The sequence below is a fragment of the Capricornis sumatraensis genome, chromosome 19 (genome assembly GCF_032405125.1).
Source record: "Capricornis sumatraensis isolate serow.1 chromosome 19, serow.2, whole genome shotgun sequence".
Classification (NCBI taxonomy): domain Eukaryota; kingdom Metazoa; phylum Chordata; class Mammalia; order Artiodactyla; family Bovidae; genus Capricornis; species Capricornis sumatraensis.
The window spans coordinates 73,208,829-73,230,996 of NC_091087.1; the positions used below are offsets into that span (position 1 = coordinate 73,208,829).

The 22,168-nt window shown below is 46.0% G+C and overlaps 1 long non-coding RNA gene across 1 annotated transcript in view; it reads left to right on the plus strand.

Moving 5' to 3' along the window:
- The window catches only part of LOC138095515 (uncharacterized), a 38,762-nt gene extending 18,584 nt beyond the window's left edge, over positions 1-20,178 (plus strand). Inside the window, exons 2-3 of the long non-coding RNA XR_011146312.1 lie at positions 12,831-12,899; positions 19,857-20,178. This is a non-coding gene — a long non-coding RNA (uncharacterized lncRNA). The remainder of the gene's footprint in view (positions 1-12,830; positions 12,900-19,856) is intronic.
- Positions 20,179-22,168: the final 1,990 nt, after the last annotated feature.

A 22,168-nucleotide genomic window follows, 5' to 3' on the forward strand; every position in this document is an offset into this window, starting at 1 on the left:
GACCAGATGGACCTTAGTCAGCAAAGTAATGTCTCTGCTTTTCAATATGCTATCTAGGTTGGTCATAACTTTTCTTCCAAGGAGTAAGCGTCTTTTAATTTCATGGCTGCAATCACCATCTGCAGTGATTTTGGAGCCCAAAAAAATAGTCTGACACTGTTTCCACTGTTTCTCCATCTATTTCCCATGGAGTGATGGGACTGGATGCCATGATCTTCATTTTCTGAATGTTGAGCTTTAAGCCAACTTTTTCACTCTCCTCTTTTACTTTCATCAAGAGGCTCTTTAGCTCCTCTTCACTTTCTGCCATAAGGGTGGTGTCATCTGCATATCTGAGATTATTGATATTTCTCCCAGCAATCTTGATTCCAGCTTGTGTTTCTTCCAGTCCAGCGTTTCTCATGATGTACTCTGCATAGAAGTTAAATAAGCAGGGTGACAATAGACAGCCTTGACGTACTCCTTTTCCTATTTGGAACCCGTCTGTTGTTCCATGTCCACTCCAATAAAAATAATTAATGATATAGAACTATACTCGAATACCACACCAACGTCAAATTCCTCCATGTGATATTTCACTACAAAATGTAAGATTAACTATGAGGGTAATTAGGCGATGGGTTCTTGGGACCTCTCTACTAATTTTGCAACTTCTTGTGAATCTACAGTACTCCATTTTTTAAAAATTATTTTTTAGCTTGACATGTTATTCGCATATAGGATTGTGAGATATTTGAAGAGTACATCATGGTGTTTTGATACACTTATACAGGTTTCCCAGGTGGCGCAAATGGTAAAGAACCCACTTGCCAATGCTGGAGACCTGAGAGATGGGGGTTCCACCCCCGGGTCGGGAAGATTCCTTGGAGGAGGGTATGGCAACCTACTCCAGTATTCTTGCCAGAGAAATGCCACGGACAGAGGAGCCTGGGGTCGCAAAGAATCAGACATGACTGAAGCGACTTAGCATGTACGAACATCGTGAAAGGATGTTCCTTTCACATGAAAGGATTCCCCCCCATCTAGATAATTAACATGCCTGTCACCTCACATAAAGAAAGATTGAAGGTGGGAGGAGAAGGGGACGACAGAGGATGAGATGGTTGGATGGCATCACTCGATGAACATGAGTTTGAGCAAGCTCCAGGAGTTGGCGATGGACAGGGAGGCCTGGAGTGCTGCGGTCCATGGGGTCGCAGAGTTGGACACGGCTAAGCAAATGAACTGAACTGATCACCTCACATATTTATCTATCCTTTTTTTATTTTTTGGTGAGAACATTTGGTTTGCTCTCTCAGGAGGTTTCACTTATTAAAAGTTTAAAGAAGAAACAAAAAGAAGTGCATTTGGCGTGGGGGTAGCGGAGCCACCCATCGCCCGCAGGAGCAGCTTCATCTGCATCCATTCAGACCTCCAGAGAGCCTGGGATTCCACTCTGAATCCCTCCAAGATGCGCTGTGACTCCCGTGAGCCCCTCCCACATTGCTGTATAGCAGAGGAGCCCAGTTTGGTGCCCTGTGATGACCTAGAGTGGTGGGATGGAGCAGGAGGGAGTGAGGCTTAAGACGGAAGGGCTGTTGTTCAGTTGCTTAGTCGTGTCCGACTCTTTGCAGCCCCGTGGACTGCAGCACGTCAGGCTTCCCTGTCCTTCACTGTCTCCCAGAGTTTGCTCAAATTCATGTCCATTGAGTCAGTGACGCATTCCAACCATCTCGTCCTCTGTCGTCCCCTTCTCCTTTGCCCTCAGTCTTTCCCAGCATCAGGGTCTTTTCCAATGAGCTGGCTCTTGGCATCAGGTGGCCAAAATATTGGAGCTTCAGCGTCAGTCCTTCCCGTGAATATTCAGGGTTGATTTCCTTTAGAGGGAGGGAAGATATATAGAGATATGAATGACGTCCATTGTAGTCTGCCAGAAACCAACACAATATTGTAAAAACTAAAAAATAATAAAATTTTTTTTAAGCTTTATAAGCCTTCAAGTCCTTGAACACTATTTTTTCTGCTTTAGGCAAAACTGCACAGGTGTTCAGCGGCTCCTTAAAAAAAACGGTGTTGAAGCAGACCGCCTTCTCCGAGTCTGATGGGGAAGAGGCTCCCCAGGCCACACTTACCAGCTAAGTGACCTGGGGCGAGTTACTTAACCAGCGCTTCTTCGATCCCTCATCTAAAAACCGGGGATAATGATACCTGTCTGCAGGCTTTCACGAGGAGTGCCTAAGATAATGGGTGTGAAAGCACTGATTTGAGCGTGGCCCCCAGGAGGAGATCGATAAACAGCTGTTTCTGTGATGCATCCTAGCCACCCGAGCAGACCACAATATTTCTGTCTTCTGAAACACTCCCTAGAGAAGCAACTTGCTGCTGCAAATAAGACCTCTGCGTTGGGTCCTGCGAGCTTCCACCTATTCAGCTCTCTCACTGCATGAACGTCAAGGTTCTTGAACAGGATCCGGAGCCCCGACTCCTGGCCGCGAGTTCCTCCTGACCCCCTCGCCGCTCACCTAAGCCCCACACTGCTAGGCCTCCCATCGGTATCTGCCTCAGTGGGCTTTTCTGGACGGAGCCCTTCCTGTAGGCCCTGGGGCTCAAGTTCCCGCCTCGTAATAAAGACGAGGGAGGGTGTTTATGACGGAGCCAGGCGCTGAGTGTGGTCCAGGCTGAACTTGGCTCTGCCCTCTGTTTGCCTTCTCCTCCTCCCTGGGGCGGGCTTGGGGCGCGGGCGTGGGGCTCTCACTCGGCCAGCCTGGCAGCGTCCGGGGTTCTACCCAGGACCGGACACAGACAAAGAGGCTGCGTCTCCACATCAGGGCTGAACTTCCACCTTAGGCCCCCCTTTGAGTCTTATTTCGCTAATAAGATCAGACAGGCTTGCAATTTTAGGTAACTGCAGTTGCTAAGACTGGAAGAGGGACTCATTCCCTGGCGTTCCCACAAGTCCTTCCCGGCTTGTTTAGCTTGGGAAATGAGGCAAGAACAGGTAGAAACACTCGGGGTCAAACACAAGCCATCACGAGAGAGACTGACTCAGGCTTTACTGACAGCTTTATTCACCCCCTCAGCCCTCTCATAGGCTATTTATTTATTCATTTATTCAGTAAATATTTATGGAGCGGCTCACCTGTGTCCTGACCTTGTCACACCCTCAGGCTTCTGCCTGGTCTGGGTCACGGCCACACCCCTGCACCCCAACCTTGTACCCTTCCAGGCCCGGTCGAAGGTTGCCTCCTCTGAGAAGCCTGCACCTGATCTGTGCCAGACACCTTCCCAGCCTCCCTCTCCCGAGGAAGGCCAGCTGGAATGCCTAGGTCACACAGGCCTGACCAGGAGCAAGGCTCATGTGCGTCCTGGGGCCAGTTAGCAAAGTCTTCTAGCCAGTTCCCCTCATCTGCAAAGTGTGGATAATACTCATTTCTGCTGTTGCTGCTTAGTCACTAAGTCATGTCTGACTCTTTGCGACCCCATGGGCTGGAGCATAACAGGCTTCCCTGTTCTCCACTCTCCCCTGGAGTTTGCTCAAGTTCATGTCCACTGAGTCAGTGATGCTATCTGATCATCTCATCCTCTGTCATCCCCTTCTCCTCCTACCCTCAATATTTCCCAGCATCAGGGTCTTTTCCAACGAGTCAGCTCTTTGCACCAGGTGGCCAACATATTAGAACTTTAGCTTCAGCATCAGTCCTTCCGATGAATATTCAGGGTTAATTTCCTTTAGGATGGACTGGTTTGATCTCCTTGCAGTCCTAGAGTCTCTCAAGAGTCTTCTCCAGCACCACAGTTCAAAGGCATCAATTCTTCAGCACTCAGCCTTCTTTATAGTCCAACTCTCACATCTGTACATGACTACTGGAAAAACCATAGCTTTGACTATATGGACCTTTATCAGCCAAGTGACATCTTTGCTTTTTAATAAGCTGTCTAGGTTTCTCAATAATAATCAGTTCAGTTCAGTTCAGTCACTCAGTCGTGTCCAACTCTTTGCGACCCCATGAATCGCAGCACTCCAGGCCTCCCTGTCCATCACCAACTCCCGGAGTTCACTCAAACTCATGTCCATCGAGTTGGTGATGCCATCCAGCCATCTCATCCTCTGCCGTCCCCTTCTCCTCCTGCCCCCAATCCCTCCCAGCATCAGGGTCTTTTCCAATGAGTCAACTCTTTGCATAAGGTGGCCAAAGTATTGGAGTTTCAGCTTTAGCATCAGTCATTCCAATGAACACCCAGGACTGATCTCCTTCAGAATGGACTGGTTGGATCTCCTTGCAGTCCAAGGGACTCTCAAGAGTCTTCTCCAACACCACAGTTCAAAAGCATCAATTCTTCGGTGCTCAGCCTTCTTCACAGTCCAACTCTCACATCCATACATGACCACTGGAAAAACCATAGCCTTGACTAGATGGACCTTTGTTGGCAAGGTAATGTCTCTGCTTTTCAATATGCTATCTAGGTTGGTCATAACTTTTCTTCCAAGGAGTAAGCGTCTTTTAATTTCATGGCTGCAATCACCATCTGCAGTGATTTTGGAGCCCCAAAAAATAAAGTCTGACACTGTTTCCACTGTTTCCCCATCTATTTCCCATAATGTGATGGGGCTAGATGCCATGATCTTCATTTTCTGAATGTTGAGCTTTAAGCCAACTTTTTCACTCTCCTCTTTTACTTTCATCAAGAGGCTTTTTAGCTCCTCTTCACTTTCTGCCATAAGGGTGGTGTCATCTGCATATCTGAGGTTATTGACATTTCTCCCGGCAATCTTGATTCCAGCTTGTGCTTCTTCCAGCCCAGCGTTTCTCATGATGTACTCTGCATAGAAGTTAAATAAGCAGGGTGACAATATACAGCCTTGACGCACTCCTTTTCCTATTTGGAACCAGTCTGTTGTTCCATGTCCAGTTCTAACTATTGCTTCCTGACCTGCATGTAGGTTTCTCAAGAGGCAGGTCAGGTGGTCTGGTATTCCCATCTCTTTCAGAATTTTCCACAGTTTATTGTGATCCACACAGTCAAAGACTTTGGCATAGTCAATAAAGCAGAAATAGATAATACCCCCTAAAACGAAATGCCTGTGAATGTTACATAAAATATAAGAAACATCATTTGCAATGTGCAATTGAGCTTGCAGGAAGGTGAAGAAGTCACCCAGAATTTAAGGGAGAGGTGAAAGTGAGTGATGGCTTAGCCAGTCCTGAAGCTGACATGACTCCAGGCTATCAGTCAGGCCCAGGGCCCTAGCAGTGTAGGTCTCGGTGGTTGTCAGGGACAGGAGAGAGGGCTTATGGCACCTGCGAGATGGGATGTTGGGACCCCATTCCCCTGGAGCCAGCATCTCCAGGCACAGATGGACACATTCCCGGCCTTCTTCCAACTGGCCTGGCCTCAGGACTGGTTCTGGCCAATGGATGCTGAGAAGAAGGGAGGTGAATCACTTCTAGACCAAAACCATGCGTCAAGATTTCAGAGCTGTGTTGGGATTGTGGCAACATAGGTCACTGAGTTGCTCCATGTGGGGCCGCTGTCTGGACAGTTGCTCAGATTCCCTGAAACCTTTGCAGGAGCAAGAAGCCTCTGTTGGGCTTAGCCAGAGAGAGGGGATTGGTCTTTAGGGAAGCAGGACTTCCTGACTAAAAAGTTGGCAAAGGAGATGGCAACCAAGCTCGCCATCTTCATCTGGAATCTAGGTGGAGAAAACCAGTCTCCTGTGTTCTTATTTCACAAAAGTTTGTGGGTCACATTTACACTACGTTTTGGTCCAGAAAACCCCAAACTGTAAAATTAAAGATATTTCCAATAAGGTTCTCCTGCTGGAAGCAAACGCAAATCCCCCTCCTCCACAACCTGGCCTCAAAGGACCCCACAAATATAAACCTACCAACGAGGTGTTTACAGTCCCAAGTCAGAACCCCGAGTTCATCAAACACATGCAACTACTAATTAAGGAACTTAAATAAACATTTCTTTTAAATGTTTGTAAAATTTATTTAATTGGAGGATAATTCCTTTACAGTATTGTGATGGCCTCTGCCATATAGCAGTGCGAATCCGTCACAGGCGTACGTGGGCCCCCTGCTTCTCAAGCCCCGCTCCTATCCTTTGCTCGAGTTGTCACAGAGCACCGGCTTTGTGTTCCTCGCATCATATATCAAACTCCCACTGGCTATCTGAAAAGAAACGCATTTGAGTCAGTTCCAATGAGGTGGATGAACCTAGAGCCTATGGTACAGAGTGAAGTCAGAAAACCAAATATTGTACATTAACACATATATTGGAATCTAGAAAGATAGTGTCAACGATCCTACATGCAGGGCAGCAAAGGGGACACAGAGATGAAAACCAAACTTTTGGACACAGTGGGGGAAGAAGGTGGGACGATGTGAGAGAACAGCATTAAATGTTTCAAAGAACTGAAACTGGAAACCAAAATAATGGGGAATTAATAAAGCACTCTCGGGGGAAGGGGGGAAAGACCAAATAAATTTGAAAAGGAACCAAGCAGAATTGGCTGTGAAAATCTTACTGATGGTATGAAAACCTTCATATTTGGAAAAACAGCAGATTAGACCTGTTTCCTGAAAACAGAATTTGTCAAATAAAAGGTGCGAGTGAAAGAAATTGCCTACTGATGCAAAGAGAAAAAAGGAGGTCAGAAAAAAAAGCAAGCCGTTAAGAGACACGAGGATCAAATAAATAGCATAACGTTATCTAATCGACGTTCTAGAAGCAACTAGACAGGACAGGACTAAAAGGTGAACTTCCTGAAGATATAATGACGAAGAATTTCCCAGAACTGATGATGGATGGAAATCTTACGTTTAAGATGCATGGCGAGTCTGTAGCAGGATAAATGAAAATGAATTCATGCCTGACATATCAAAGTAACACTGCTGGAGATCAAAAACAAAGCAGAAGCATAAAAGCAGCCTTTTATTCATTCACTCACGTATAAAAGAGAGATTTTTTTTTTTTTTTTTTGAACACCTACTGCATGTCAGGCACTCATGTAGACGCTCGGGATGCATCAGTGGAAAAACACACAGAGTTCTTGCTCATTCTCACAGGGGACGGAGATAATGAATAAGCATAAGTAAGTAAATTTTACAGTGTGTTAGAAAGTGATGGGCGTGCCAAGGGAAAAAAAGCGAGAAGAAAAGAGAGGGGATTTGGAATATGTGTGTGGTGGGGAGGAGCCGGGGCAGAGTGTAATATTTAGTGAAGTGTCAAGGGAGGCCTCTTTGAGAAGGCGAAGTTTGAGCAAAGACTTGAAGAGAAGAGGGAGTTAGTGAGACGGATGGAGGAGCAGACACTTCAGGCAGAGGGAACAGCCAAGGGCTCCCTTGTCTGCAGAGCTTCTTGTGTGAAGTATCTGTTCAAAGTTTTCATTCCAATATTTTAATTACGTTGTTGGTGCACGTATTAAATTCTGCTAAAGTCCCTTATCAGATTGTGAGCTGCAAATCTGTTCTCCCAGACTGGTTTGTCTGTCCATTGTCTTAACGGGTCATTTGAAAGCCGGATGTTCATCTTGCTGGCATCCATTTTCATCATTTTGCGCTTTGTGACGGTGCGGGTCTTATTAAGAACCCTTTGCCGGAGTACTTCCCGGGTGGTACAGTGGATCTGAATCCGACTGCCGATAAAGACGACACAGGTTCAGTCCCTGGACCCAGAAGATTCCAGGTGCTATGGGGCAAACTAAACCTACGTGCCGCAGACACGTAGCCCGCAGCCCAGAACCTGTGCTCCACAACCAGAAAAGCCAGCACAAGAAGCCGTGCCACAGCAGCAACCCAGGGCCACCAGAAATAGAGAGAAAATGCGAAGAATTTAAAAACCCTTTGCCTGCCTCAAGGGCACAAATCATCTCTCTCCATTTCCTAGAAGTTTTATATTTTTGGTTTTTATGTTCGGGTCTGTGATCCATTTCAAAATTACTTTTGTGTGTGATGTGAGGTACGGGTTGAGGTTTGTGTTTTTATGTATGTTTATGTTTTTATGTATCAATATTTGTTTTAAAGACTTTCCTTTTCCCTAAGATTCACCACACCCATTTTTAAAAAAATCAATTGGCCATACAAAGCTGGTCTTTTTCTAGGTTCTCTATTCTGTTCCACTGATCTAGATATTTGTTCTTACGCCAATAGCATGCTGCTTCACAGTCGGTCTTAAAATTCAGTGGTATAAATCCTTCTTTCTTCTTTTTCAAAATTGATTTGGCTATTCATGTTCCTTGAATTTCCATGTAAATTTTAGAACTGCCTTATCAATTGCCACAAAAAGACCAGTGTGATTATAATTGAGATTCGCACTGAATCCATAGATTATTGATGGCAAAATTGATATCTAACCATATCGAATCTTTGGATCCATGAACAAGATATAGCTCTTTATTTCTTCATACCATCTTTAGTTTCTCTCTTACTTTTCTTTTTAATTTCAGTGTTTTATAGTTTTTAGGGTGCAGGTCTGGTATATATTGTGTGACATTTATCCCTAGGCATTCATGTATTTTATGCTATCGTAAACTGTATTGTTTGTTAAGGGTTTTTTGTTTTTTTTTTTTCAAAACAAACAACTTTTTATTGACGTAGAATTATTTTTGGCAGTCTTGACCACATGTTTATTCTGTTTATATTAACGATTTCCTAAAACTGGCTATGTAGTAGGTATCTATTGTTACATTTTAAAAAGTAACCCAAAACATAGTGACTTAAGACAACAAAATTTATTAACAACTTCTGAGCATCAGGAATCCATGAACTGAGTGGTTCAGGCTCAAGGCTTCTCACAAGGTTACAATCAAGCAATGGCTAGACCTGTAATATATAAAGTCTTTACTTAGGTGCATGCACTTTTGGTGTTTTATTTATTTATTTTTTAAATTTAAGGATAATTGATTTACAATATTGTGTTGGTTTCTGCCATGCATCAACCTGAATCAGCCATAGGTGTACGTACCGCCCCACCCTCTCGAACATCCCTCCCACCTCCCACCCCTCTAAGTTGTTACAGAGTCACAGATTGAGTTCTGTGAATTATACAGCGAATTCCCACTGGCTATCTACTTCTCGTGTGGTAGTGTATATGTTTCCACGCTGTTCTCGCCAACTGACATACAGCTGATTTACAATGTTGTGTTAGTTTCAGGAGTACAGCAAAGAGATTTAGTTTATGTATCTATATATTCATATACATATGCAAATATATACATTCTTTATATGCACATGTACATATATACACATTTATATACATATACACATTTATATACATATACACATTTATATACATACACACATTCATATACATATATAATATATATACATTTATAATACATAAAAACAATATATATATATTCTTTTTTAGACACAGAATATCAGAAGACACGTATACCCTTTACTCACTTTTCTAATGATAACCCCTAAGTCCTGGACTAATTTAAAAACCGAGATATTAACATTGGTAAAATACTATTAACTAACCTACAAATTTTATTTGGATTTTACCACTTTTCCACAAATGCTCTTCACTTCTGGAGTGCAGCTCAGGATCCCACGCTGCCCCTAGTTGGCGCGTCCTTAGGCCCCTGCAGCCTGTGCGGTTGTTCAGTGTTTCCGTCGGTCAGGACTCGGCACTCTTGAAGAGCAGTGGTCAGGTGTTTTCTGGACCGTTCCTTGATTTGTGTTGCGTCATGCCTTCTCATAGTGATTTGAGATTCTGCATCATCGAGAGAAATACCGCAGGAGTAACCTGTGCCATATCAGGGAGTCCTCGATGTTACCGTGTCTTATTTATTGGGACAGGAACTTTCATCATTTTGTAAAGATGGTGTCTGTCAGGTTCCTCCACTGTATAGCCACTATTTTTCTTTTTGTAACAGAGCAGAGAGATACTTTGAGGCAATGCAAAGGTTCTGTTTCTTCTTAAACTTTCTCCCACTAATTTTGCCTCCGTGATATCCATGAAATTCTATTTGGATTTTTCTATTTCCCCTTATTCCTTTTTACATGAATTATTTGGGCTTCTTCTATAAATAGGTATCATTCCTTTTCATTTCACTTCAGTGATATTCCTTTTCATATAATTTCATTTATTTATCTATTACATTATTAATTTATATTTGTTCAGACTAAAATATATTCAGTTTATTATTTGGGTTATAATCCAATACTTGTTGTTGTTCAGTCACTCAATCATACCCGACTCTTTGAGAACTCATGGACTGTAGCACACCAGGCTTCCCAGTCCATCACCATCTCCCGGAGTTTGCTCAAACTCATGTCTGTTGAGTTGGTGATGCCATCCAACCATCTCATCCTCTGTCGTCCCCTTCTCCTCCCGCCCTCAGTCTTTCCCAGCATCAGGGTCTTTTCCAATGAGTTGGCTCTTCACATCAGGTGGCCAAAGTACTAGAGCTTCAGCTTCAGCATCAATCCTTCCAATGAATATTCAGGGTTGATTTCCTTTAAGACTGACTGGTTTGATCTTGCAGTCCAAGGGACTCTCAAGAGTCTTCTCCAGCACCACAGTTTGAAAGCATCATTTCTTTCGCACTCAGCCTTCTTTATGCTCCAAATCTCACATCCATACATGACTACTGGAAAAATCACAGCTTTGACTATATGGAGCTTTATCAGTAAAGTAATATGTCTACTTTTTAAAATGCTGTCTAGGTTTGTCATAACTTTTCTTACAAGGAGTAAGTGTCTTTTAATTTCATGGCTGCAATCACCATATGCAGAGTGATTTTGGAGCCCAAAAAAATAAAGTTTGTCACTCTTTCCATTGTTTCCCCATCTATGTGCCATGAAATGATGGGACTGGATGCCATGATCTTCATTTTTGAATCTTGAGTTTTAAGCCAGCTTTTTCACTGTCCTCTTTCACTTTCATCAAGAGGCTCTTTAGTTCTTCACTTTTTGCCATAAGAGTGGTGTCATCTGCATATCTGAGATTACTGATATCTCTCCCGCCAATCTTGATTCCAGCTTGTGCTTCATCCAGCGTGGCATTTCACATGATGTATTCTGCATATAAGTTAAATAAGCAGGGAGACAATATACAGCCTTGACATACTCCTTTTCCAGTTTGAACCAGTCCATTGTTTCATGTCCGGTTCTAACTGTTGCGTCTTGACCTGCATACAGATTTCTCAGGAGACAGGGAGGGTGGTCTGATAGCCCCATCTCTTTAAGAATTTTCCACAGTTTGTTGCGATCCAGGCAGTCTCTTGCTTTTTCGGTGATCCAATGGATGTTGGCAATTTGATCTCTGGTTCCTCTGCTTCTTCTAAATCCAGCTTGTACATCCAGAAGTTCTCAGTTCACGTGCTGTTGAAGCCTAGCTTGAAGGATTTTGAGTATTACCTTGCTAGCATATGAAATGAGTGCAATTGTGTGGTTGTTTGAGCATTCTTTGACATTGCCCTTCTTTGGGATTGGAATGAAAACTGACCTTTTCCAGTCCTGTGGTCACTGCTGAGTTTTCCAAATTGTCTGTCATATTGAGTGCAGCACTTTGATAGCATCATCTTTTAGGATTTGAAATAGCTTAGTTGAAATTCTATTACTTCCACTAGCTTTGCTTGTAGTGATGCTTCCTAAGGTCCACTTGACTTCACACTCCAGGATGTCCAGTTCTAGGTGAGTGATCACATCATCAAGGTCATCTGGGTCATTAAGATCTTTTTTGTGTAATTCTTCTGTGTATTCTCTATGTCTTCTGCTTCTGTTAGGTCCATACCATTTCGGTCTTTTATCGTGCCCATCTTTGCGTGAAATATTCCCTTGATATCTCTAATTTTCTTGAGGAGATCGCTAGTCTTTCCCCTTCCATTGTTTTCCTCTATAATCCAATACTGTCATAGTTTATTCTGTTTCTAATATTGTTACAGCATTGGCCATTGGGAGCTCTTTCAGACTGGCTCGGGTGCCTTTTCAATATTCCCTCATTCTTTTGCTTTTCGTTTATATAATTCATTTATAACACAGCATTTTAAATTTTCACTTACCAACTTTTTTTGATAGTATGTGAACATACAATTGATTTTTGTATATTTAAAATAGGTTTCTATGAGCAGCATATGGGGTCTTCCCTAGTGACTCAGATGGTGAAGAATCTACCTGAAATGCAGGAGACCTGAGTTCAATCCCTGGGTCGAGAAGCTTCCCTGGAGAAGGAAATGGCTACCTACTCCAGAATTCTTGCCTGGACAATTCCATGGACAGAGGAGCCTGGCGGGCTCCAGTCCATGGGGCTGCAAAGAGCCAGACACGACTGAGCAGCTAACGTGTTCACTTTCAAGCAGCATATAGTTGAGCCTTGCTCTTTCATCCCGTGTCACAGTCTCTGCCTTTTACTAAAGTATGTGCAGATGTAAACGTTTGATATAATTATCAGAATCACTGGGTGTAGGTCTACCGTCTTTCCACTTTTTTTTTGGACTGTGTTGGGTCTGCATTGCTCGGTGGCTTTTCTCCAGTTGTGGCAAGCGGGACCACTCTCTAGGTGCCGAACACAAGCTTCTCATTGCTGTGGCTTCTCCTGTTGCAGAGCATGGCCTCCGGGGTCCGTGGGCTTCAGAAGCTGTGGCACACGGGCTTAGCTGCCCCATATGGAATCTTCCCAGACCAGGGATGCGACTTGTATTCTCTGCATTGGCAGGAGGACTCTCAACAACGGAGCCACCAGAGAAGCCGTATCCACTTGTTTCTTCTTTGTCCCATCTGTCTTTTGTTCGTTTTTTCCTTTCTTCTTTGCAATTAATTATGTTTTTTTAATTTCCATTTTCCCCACAGATTGATTCTCTCTAATCAATCGAATCTCTTTGTTCTAATTTTCAGAAGTAGCTCCAGAATTTAAATGTACATATCACAGTCTACCATCAAATGTTGTACCACTTCACATATAATGTAAGTATCCTGCAACAATATTCTTTCATTTAATTCCGCTGTCCTATGTACTACTGCGGTCATAGATTTTACTTTTCAGAGTATATTGTTGATATTTTGTTTTAAATGGTCAGTTGTTTTTTAAGGAAATTAAAAGTTGAAGAAAATTTTTCTTTTAGTGTTTTTAAATGCAATTAGCAGAATAATGTTTAATATTTCATGTAAAAATTAATATTCCATACTTGTTTGTATATTTCAATGTTTAATATACAAAAGGTATAGGAGGTTGATTATCAAACATTACTTCTTTCAGGGAATAGATTGAAATTTTATTGTTATTGAGTTTCTATTTGAATCTGAATGAAATGAGTATACATGACATCTATAATTTAAATATATTAATTCAAGTTTTTAAATAAAACTAAGAACTGCCAGAATGCCACAAATATCACTGTGAATAATCAGTCTTAAAATGAGCTTTTGTTTGTTTTTAATTTTTTTTTTTACATTTCTCTACATATTTGCCACTTCTAATACTCTTGCCTCTTTTTCTGTAGATCCAGATTTCTACCCAATATTATCTTCTTTCTGCTTCGTTTAATATTAACTTCCTTTAATATTTCCTGTAATGTCAGTCTGCTAGGGTCTTTAAAACTCTTTATTTTGCCTTGCATTTTGGAAAGATATTTTTGCAGAAAATAGAATTCTAGATGAACAATTTCTTTCTCTGTTTTAAAGCTATTAGCCCCACTGACTTCCAGCTTGCACTGTTGGCGAAAAGAATACTACTGGCATTTGTATGCTGTTCCTCTCTAGGTCTCCTTCTTACCTGGCTGCATTTAGTATTTTCTGTTTATCTCTGAATTCAGAAAATTAATTAGGATAGAGCTCAGTGTGCTTTTCTTTTTATTTATTCTATTTCATATTCATTGAACTCAGATGTGTATATTTATAGTTTTTATCAAATTAGGATGTGGCATTTCAGCTAGGCTTCCCAGAAGGAACACTTCTGTCTTTGAGAATAAAGGCCAACTGATTATTATTAATGACCCTAATAAACACTCTTCTTAGGATGCTGTCCAGAAGTCAGAACAAGCAGGTCCCAGTTTGATGCTAGCGACGCTGTGATGTGGGTTGAATTCTGGTGAGAATCTGAGGTTCTCTCAGTTCCTTGGAGACTCGACGCATCACCACCACTGCCTTTGGGCTTGGCCATGGTGATGGATAAGGCGTCCCAGGTGGCTCAGTGGTAAAGAACCCACCTGCCAATGCAGGAGACACAGGAGAGGCGGGTTCCATCCCTGGGTCGGGAGATAATGGCAACCCACTCCCGTATTCTTGCCTGGAGAATCCCGTGGACAGAGGAGCCTGGCGGGCTTCTCTCTGCAGGGCACCATAGAGTCGGACTCAGCTGCACACACATGCACAGCTGGTGATGGATACACCACATGCTACCCAGGATGCAGGAAGGGCACCCGTCCTTTAGAAGAGGGAAGCAGTCTGTTTGAGCTTGGTGAGTGGACCTCCTATGCAGCCCCAACTGCCTGGCAGGTCAAAGGGTAAGGGAGGAGGGTGGGTCTGCACTGCCTCTGGGGTCTCCATCCCTGTAGGATCCACGTGGCTGGGCACACATCCCCAAGAGGCTGGCATGGCTGAGCACCCACCTCTCCTGGCCACCTGTCCTTCCCCATCCTCAACACCACATTTGCAGCTGTTCTGTGACCTCTCCCAGGCACTGGCCCAAACATCGAACTCAACCCTTCCTCCTCCTTTCCGATGATAGACCACTCGTGAAGGGCTCCTGTTCGAAGACAGGGGCTGTGACACGGCAGCCTTGAGAAGACCAAGGGTCAGGCCTTCCTCAGCCCTCCACTTTGCCCTTCCCACCAGCCGCCCCCCACCCCATCCCACTCCCCCTCGTCTGACCTTCTCCCAGCCTGGCTGTCACCCGCCCCTCCAGGAATTTTCCTCCCCCCAGAGAACCAGGTCTGGAACTAGGGCGAGGCAAATGAGGTCCCTTCATGCAGAATTCAAGGAAATACCAAAAACCTCAGCAATGGAGATTAGTCACATTTAAGGCAATAATTTTTAAGTCAAAAGTAATGAAGAGACAGTTCAATCACAACAACAAAGTAAAACAGCCCAATTCAAAAATGGACAAAGGAATTGAATGGACATTACTCCAGAGTTACAGAAATGGCCAAGAAGCACATGAAGAGATGTTCTGCATCATTAGTCACTGGGGAGATGCAAATCAAAACCACCATGAGATACCACCTCACCAGGCTGGCTAAATTTTTTTTTTTTTTTTTTAATGAAAAGAACAAGTGTTGGAAGGGTGTAGAGAAACTAAAATCCTGGTGCATTGGAAAACAGTTTTGCCTGTCCTCAAAGAGCTAAACGCAGAATTACCATATAATCCAGGAATTGTGCTTCTGAAAGAATTGAAGCCAGGGACTGGAGAAAATCTTTGCACAACCATGTCCATAGCAGCACTATTCACAATAGCTGAAGGGTGGAAGTAAACCCCAAAGTTCATCAACCTATGAATGGATAAACAAGATGTGGTCTATCCATACAACAAAATGTTATTCAGTCTTAAAAAGGAAGATAATTCTGGTACTCTTACAACACAGACGAACCCTGAGGACAATACACTGAGTGAAATGTCAATAACAAAAGAACAAAGAGTTCTGATTGTACTTCCAAGAGTTCCCTAGAGTAGTCAAATCCATAGAGACAGATAGTAGAAGGGTAGCTTCCAATAAGCTGGGCGAGGGAGAAAGGGGAGTTTGTGTTTAATGGGGACAGAGCTTCAGTTGGGGAAGATAAGAAATTTCTGGGGATGGATGGTGGTGATAGTTACACAACAATGTGAATGTATTTAACGGGCTTCCCACGTGGCTCAAAGATAAAGAACCCGCCTGCCAATGCAGGAGACATAGGAGATGCAGGTTCGATCCCTGAGTCAGGAAGACTGCCTGGAGGAGGAAATGACTACCCAACTCCAGTATTCTTGCCTGGAAAATTCCATGGACAGAGAAGCCTAGTGGGCTACAGTCCATGGGGTCACAGAGTTGAACAGGACCGAGCAACTGAGAACGCACGCAGTTGAATGTACTTAATACCATTGAATTGTACACCTCAATATGGCTGCAAATGATGAGTTTTGTGTTATGTATATCTGACCATAACTTAGACAAAAATAATGGAAAAAAATCTGTGATGAACAAAATACCAAAATTTAAAATAAAGACAAGATCTTTGCTGGGCCAGTCCTTGTGAGAGCCTGAGTGAGACAGAACCAGACTAATCCTGTCTTCACTTTAAATTTTGGTATTTTGTTCATCACAGATTTTTTTTTTGATTACTCCGATTTTGTTAAATACTGCAGTGAAATGTGATTTATCTGGGTCACTGATATTGAGGATGCTTCCTGAAATTTTGCATGTAGTCCCAGTGCCTCACCTGCGATCTGGCCCTAAGGTATTCCGTTTAAGCTACTAAGAGGATGAAATCTCCCCCAATCCTCCCACAGAGAGTCAACCTCAGCAACTTCATCCCGCCCCCAGAAGAGCCCACGGCCACCTCCCTTCTGGCCACTGGATCTGGGCCAACCCCTCTTTCTCTCTTTGTATCCCTCACCACCATCACACCACAGAATAAAACCAAAGGCCTCTTGGAATATCGCCAGACAAAAATACTGGAGTGGGCTGCCATGCCCTCCTCCAGGGGATCTTTTTGACCCCAGAATCAAACCCAAATCTCTTATGTCTCCTGTATTGGCAGGGGGAGGTTCTTTACCATTACTGCCACCTGGAAAGCCCTCTTGGCATATTCTCCAGCCTTAAGAAGGAAGAAAGGACGGCCCTAATGGTCCAGTGCTTGAGGATCCACGTTGCAAAACAGAGGACGCAGGTGTGCTCAGGTTCAGTGTCTGGTTGGGGAAATAGTATCCCCCGTGCCACAGAGCGGCTAAACCCGAGCACCACAACCACTAAGCTCACGAGCTGCGGCTGAGACCCGAGGCCGCCAAACAAGTGAAGAAAGACATACAGCTTTTTAAAAAAAGGACGGAAAATCTGACTTATCCCATCACCTGGCCAAACGCTGAGAACATTAAGTGAAATAAGTAAGACAAAAAGGACAAAGAGCCTATGAGTCCACATGTATGAGGTACTCGGAGCAGTCAAATTCACAGAGACAGGAATTTAGGGTGGGTGCCAGGGGGAAGCAGGGAGAGGAAGGGGTTATTTCATGGGGACAGGGTTTTTCAGTTGGGAAAGATCAAAGAGTTCTAGAAACGGATGGTGGGGATGGTTGTACAATGATGTGAAATGTACTTAACACCACTTGACTATACACTTGAAGATTATTAAAACAGTAAATAATATGCTATGTAGATTTTCCAAGGAGCAAGCATGTTTTAATTTCATGGCTGCAATCACCATCCGCAGTGATTTTAGAGCCCAAGAAAATAAAATCTGTCACTGTTTCCACTTTTTCCCCTTCTATTTGCCATGAAGTGATGGGACCGGATGCCATGATCTTAGTTTTTTGAATGTTGAGTTTTAAGCCAGCTTTTTCACTCTCCTTGGAAGGGAAGTTATGATAAACCTAGACAGCATATTAAGAGGCAGAGACATCACTTTGCCGACAAAAGTTTGTATAGTCAAAGCTACAGTTTTTCCACTAGTCATGTACAGATATGAGACTTGGACCATAAAGAAGGCTGAGTGCCAAAGAATTGATACTTTCGAGCTGTGGTCCTGGAGAAGACTCTTGAGAGTCCTTTGGACAGCAAGGAGATCAAACCAGTCCATCCTAAAGGAAACCAACCCTGAATATACATTGGAAGGACTGGTGCTGAAGCTGAAGCTCCAATACTTTGGCCACCTGAGGCAAAGAGCAGACTCGTTGGAAAAGACCCTGATGCTAGGCAAGACTGAAGGCAAAAAGAGAAGGGGAAAACAGAAGATGAGATAATTGGATGGCATCACCAACTCAATGGACATGAGTTTGAGCAAACTCTGGGAGATGGTGAAGGGCAGGGAAGCCTGGCAAGCTATAGTCCATGGGGTCACAAAGTGTTGGACACAACTTAGAGACTAAACAAGAACAACAGAGTAGATTTTACAATTTTTTTTAAAAAGCTGTAAAACAAAACAAAACAAGCAGTGGCCACCCTGGTCTCTCCGGGGTAGCTGGACACAATGAATGCTCCTGACGGAGCTCCCTTCCTCCCTTTGTCTTCTGAGCTCTGTGGACCAATGTCGTGTCTCATCTGGCCAGAGGCCATTTCTTATAAAACAGCACAGATAAACATTTTCTGCCTCAGCTTGGGTAAGAGAATATAAATAGAAAAGGTCCAGTGTGATTTTTAAAGTCATTACGTTTGGTTCCCCAAACAATCTTTCCGACTCTCGTATTGTCTTGCGTGCGTGCGTGATCAGTCGCGACCAACTCTTTCAGCCTTCTTTAATTGGGAAAATGCACCTGGGACCACTCCTTCAGCCTTAGCCGAGATTCCCTCACTCGTCCCAGCTCCCCTGGGACTGCAAACCGTCCTCGTGCAAGAGCTGCCCTTGGCGTCTGTGCTCACCATCCTAACAGTGCACACGGGCACATGCATGATCTACAGAAGAGGGATGGGGACAGGAGCCCAGAGGGGCCAAGCGACTTGTCCAAGGTCACACAGCTAGCCTAACCTTGGGCTGTGGGCTCTGGCCCTGCCCACCCCCCACCCCCCACCCCCCACACCCCCCACACCCCCCCACCCCCCACCCCCCACACCCCCCACACCCCCCCACCCCACCCCCACACCTCCACCCTCTAAGACATAAGACAGGTCCTTGCGCATCTTAATAGCCGTGGACCTGCTTCAAGCCCCTCTCCCCACCAGGCTCCTCAGCCCCACAACAATTACTGCACGAAAATCGGAGTCCACCAGCCCAAGCGAAGCGAGGCGCAGCCATAACCAGCCAGTCCTCTGGGGACCTGGTTTCCTCTTGCAAATGAGGCTGGGGAGAGTTGTGGGCGGCCTGCGGTAGAAACCCTGATAAGGAGCTCAATGGGCACCCCACCCCCACCCCCCCACCCCCCACTCCCCCACCCCCCCACTCCCCCCCCCACTCCCCCCCCCCCCCCCCGCAAGATGTTTCTGCCCTAGGCTGGGGGTGGCGCCTTGGCCAGAGCAAGTTCCTGGGCCGGCCTTTCCCAGAGGGCTCCCATCTCTGCTTGGTATGCGAGGCGGTCCGAGCTGGGGTCCAGCCGCCTTCCCAGGCCATTCAAGTCAACTCCCGCAAAGGCTTTTGTTGTTATTGCCACCCTCCGCCATTGCCAGGGGCCGTTTTTGTCTTCCCAAATGGGAAAGTATCTTTTACTTTTCTCTTTTGACACTGACTATTTGGCCTAAAGCAGGGACCAATTAAACTAATTAATCCCCAGGCGCTTTGCTGGAGGAGCAGCTCGGCTCTCACACTCGGGTCATTCCCGGGGGAGAGGGCGAACTCCAGCATCCTTTGTGTGCCTCTGACCTTTGGGCCGGACAGGCCTTGGCATGGCCTCCTCGGGCCTCCCCGCCGCCCCTACCTGCCGCTTCTAGGGGCACCGGGCTCTCCCAGCACCTCCCACATCTCCACCTGGCGTTCAAGCCAGGCTGCAGCCCGCCTCCCCCTCCCACGCACAGTTAACACTTTCTCTAGGAAGGGGGAAAAACCCGCAAATCAGGGAACCCACAGTCAGCTGAAAAAAGGGTGCTCGAGGTGGAGTCCACAGACCCCCGGGGTGCCCCTGGAAGGGCGCCAATCCTGCCGGATAGATCAGCCCCCGGTTAATGGGTCCCTCGTCAAACGCGTTTTCCTCCTGGACGACAGCAGAATTTCTTTGGCTCCGACAGCGAGGAGCAGCTGTCCACACTGTTTACTCAAATACCATTCTGGCAATGTTCAGAATGTTTTTTTTCTCTCTTCCCTGCAGGATCTGAAACCATCCGTGGGGCGGTTGGACGCACGCGTCCACACGTGGCTTTCCAGGCTGGCGTCTTCGCCGCGCGCAGAAATCCTGTTCCCGGAGCCCTTCGCCGCGTTCCGCCGGGCCTCCCCCACCCCCCTGCGCCCACCCCCGCTGATGGGCATGTTTCCGTGAACACCGAAGACAAACGTGCGGTTCTGAAAGTGTCTCTTTCACGGTCACACATTTCTTTTCATTGTGCGTCTTGGCTGAGCCACGCTTCCAGTTCCTAGGGACCCTCCTGGGCTCCGCTTGCAGAGCATCTCTGCACTTCCACAGCCCCTCCCCCGAGAGCCAGCGGCCGCTGGACCCTGGATTGTGTAGCGGTCTCTGAAAGCACTCTCAATAAAAGCTCCGGGTCTTTGCCTCTGGTTTCTCTGTGCTGTTGGGGCTCTGGTCTGGCTGATCCAAGATTCGTTCCGCGGCCCTGCACACCCGGGTACTTCTTGAGACGCACCGGCTTCCAAAACTTTGCACAACACCGCGACCGCAAGCACTCCGGCTACGTGAGGCCGTTTCCGGTTGCCTCCCGACACGCTAGTCATTTCCTGGCCTGGAGGCATCTCCACTGGCCCCCACACCACCCTCATGGGTCTCTCTTCCTCCAGATTAAGCGCAGGCCCCTCGATGGGGGTGAGAAGCGGGTTCAGGGCCTTCCTGGCTGGCCTCCCCGGGAGCCCCTCCCAGCCCCCCACACGCTGGTCCCAGAGGCCGCTCACCATCCAGCAAAGAGCCTGCCTGCTCCTTCTGGACCTTTCCTTTTGAGTCTCCTTCCGCCCACTGGTTCCCATCCTGCCAGCTGCAATCCCACAGGGTCCCAGCGCCCCAGGCCTTCACATATCTGACTTCTGTTGCTGCTGTAACAAGAGCCACCAACTCCGCAGCCGAAAACCACACAAACCCTCGTGCTTACGGCTGAGAAGGAGTCCAAACGGTCTCACCGGGCTAAAGCCAAGGCGTGACGTGGGGCGGCTGTTCCTGCAGGCTCCGGGGAGAAGTCTTGCCCTCCAATGCCTGGGCTCCTGGCCCTTCTCTCTGCCTTCCAGCTACATCACCAGGGCCTCTGCTTCCAACATCACATCCTCTTTTCTCTGATCCTACCATCTCCCGCTTTCCCTAAGGACCCTCCAGGTTGCATGCCTCCCTCTGGGTGATCCACGACCATTTTCCCACCTCAATATCCTGAGCTTCATCTCATCTGCAGAGTCCCTCTGGGGTCCCCTTTTCAACCACTCGCAATGTTCCAGCTGATGGCCTTTTTGCCTCCAGTCTCCCGTCTGAAGTCCCAAAAATACGTGTGATGTAACAGGACAAAAGCATTAACTCCATGTTACAGGTGAAAATGGTTGGATAACGTCACCAACTCAATGGACATGAGTTTGAGCAAACTCCGGGAGATAGTGAAGGACAGGAAGGCCTGGTGTGCTGCAGTTCATGCGGTTGCAAAGGGTCGGACAATACTGAGCGACTGAACAACAACAGGCAAAAACCCTGAGACGCACACAGCTGGCAACGTCAGAGCAAGACGGGCAGGAAGGTGGGGCTCGGGCCCTGCCAGGACTGCAGTAGGCACTGTTCACCCACAGGCCGGCTGGCTCACGGCTGCCCAGCCAGCGGGCGTCCTGGGCCTTGAGCGTACATGACCACAATGCACAAGCCATTCATTCCGTTCCCCGGGTTCCCAATTCCAAGCACAGGCATTTCACAGTTGGAACAAAGGATCTCACTTCTCTCCCAGGCCCGCTTCTTTCCAGTGTTGCTGCTTAAAGAAAGAGCACTGGATGAAGGAGAGAGAGACCTGGGCAGCACAATAGCTCATACATACACATGTCCTCACAGACACTCAGGCACACGGGCGACCCAGTGTCCTGAGCCTCAGATCCCTCTTCGCCACAGAATATGAGTAGGCTGACACGTGCATGTTCCAGGCCCTGGGCTTGAGAGGAAGGGGCAGGGCATGTTGTCTTCTTCCTCTTCTCTGCTCAGCCCTGGCCAGAATGCAGATGGGATGGATGGAGCTGCAGCAGCCACCTTAGACTGTGAACTCAAAGCTTCTTTTGAGGCCAGTAAAGCAGCAGGCTACACATGTCTAGGCTCCTGAGGTTCTGGTGTCACCATGTCATCCTGACTGTAACATAAGAAAAAAATTAACTCCCATCATGTTAAGCCACTTTGGGGGGCTCAGGGTTAGGTATTTGTTCTAGCAGTCAAGCCAATATGTTGACTACTAACAGATTTGGCTACACAAACATAGTGGGGCTGGGGCATTGCCACAACAA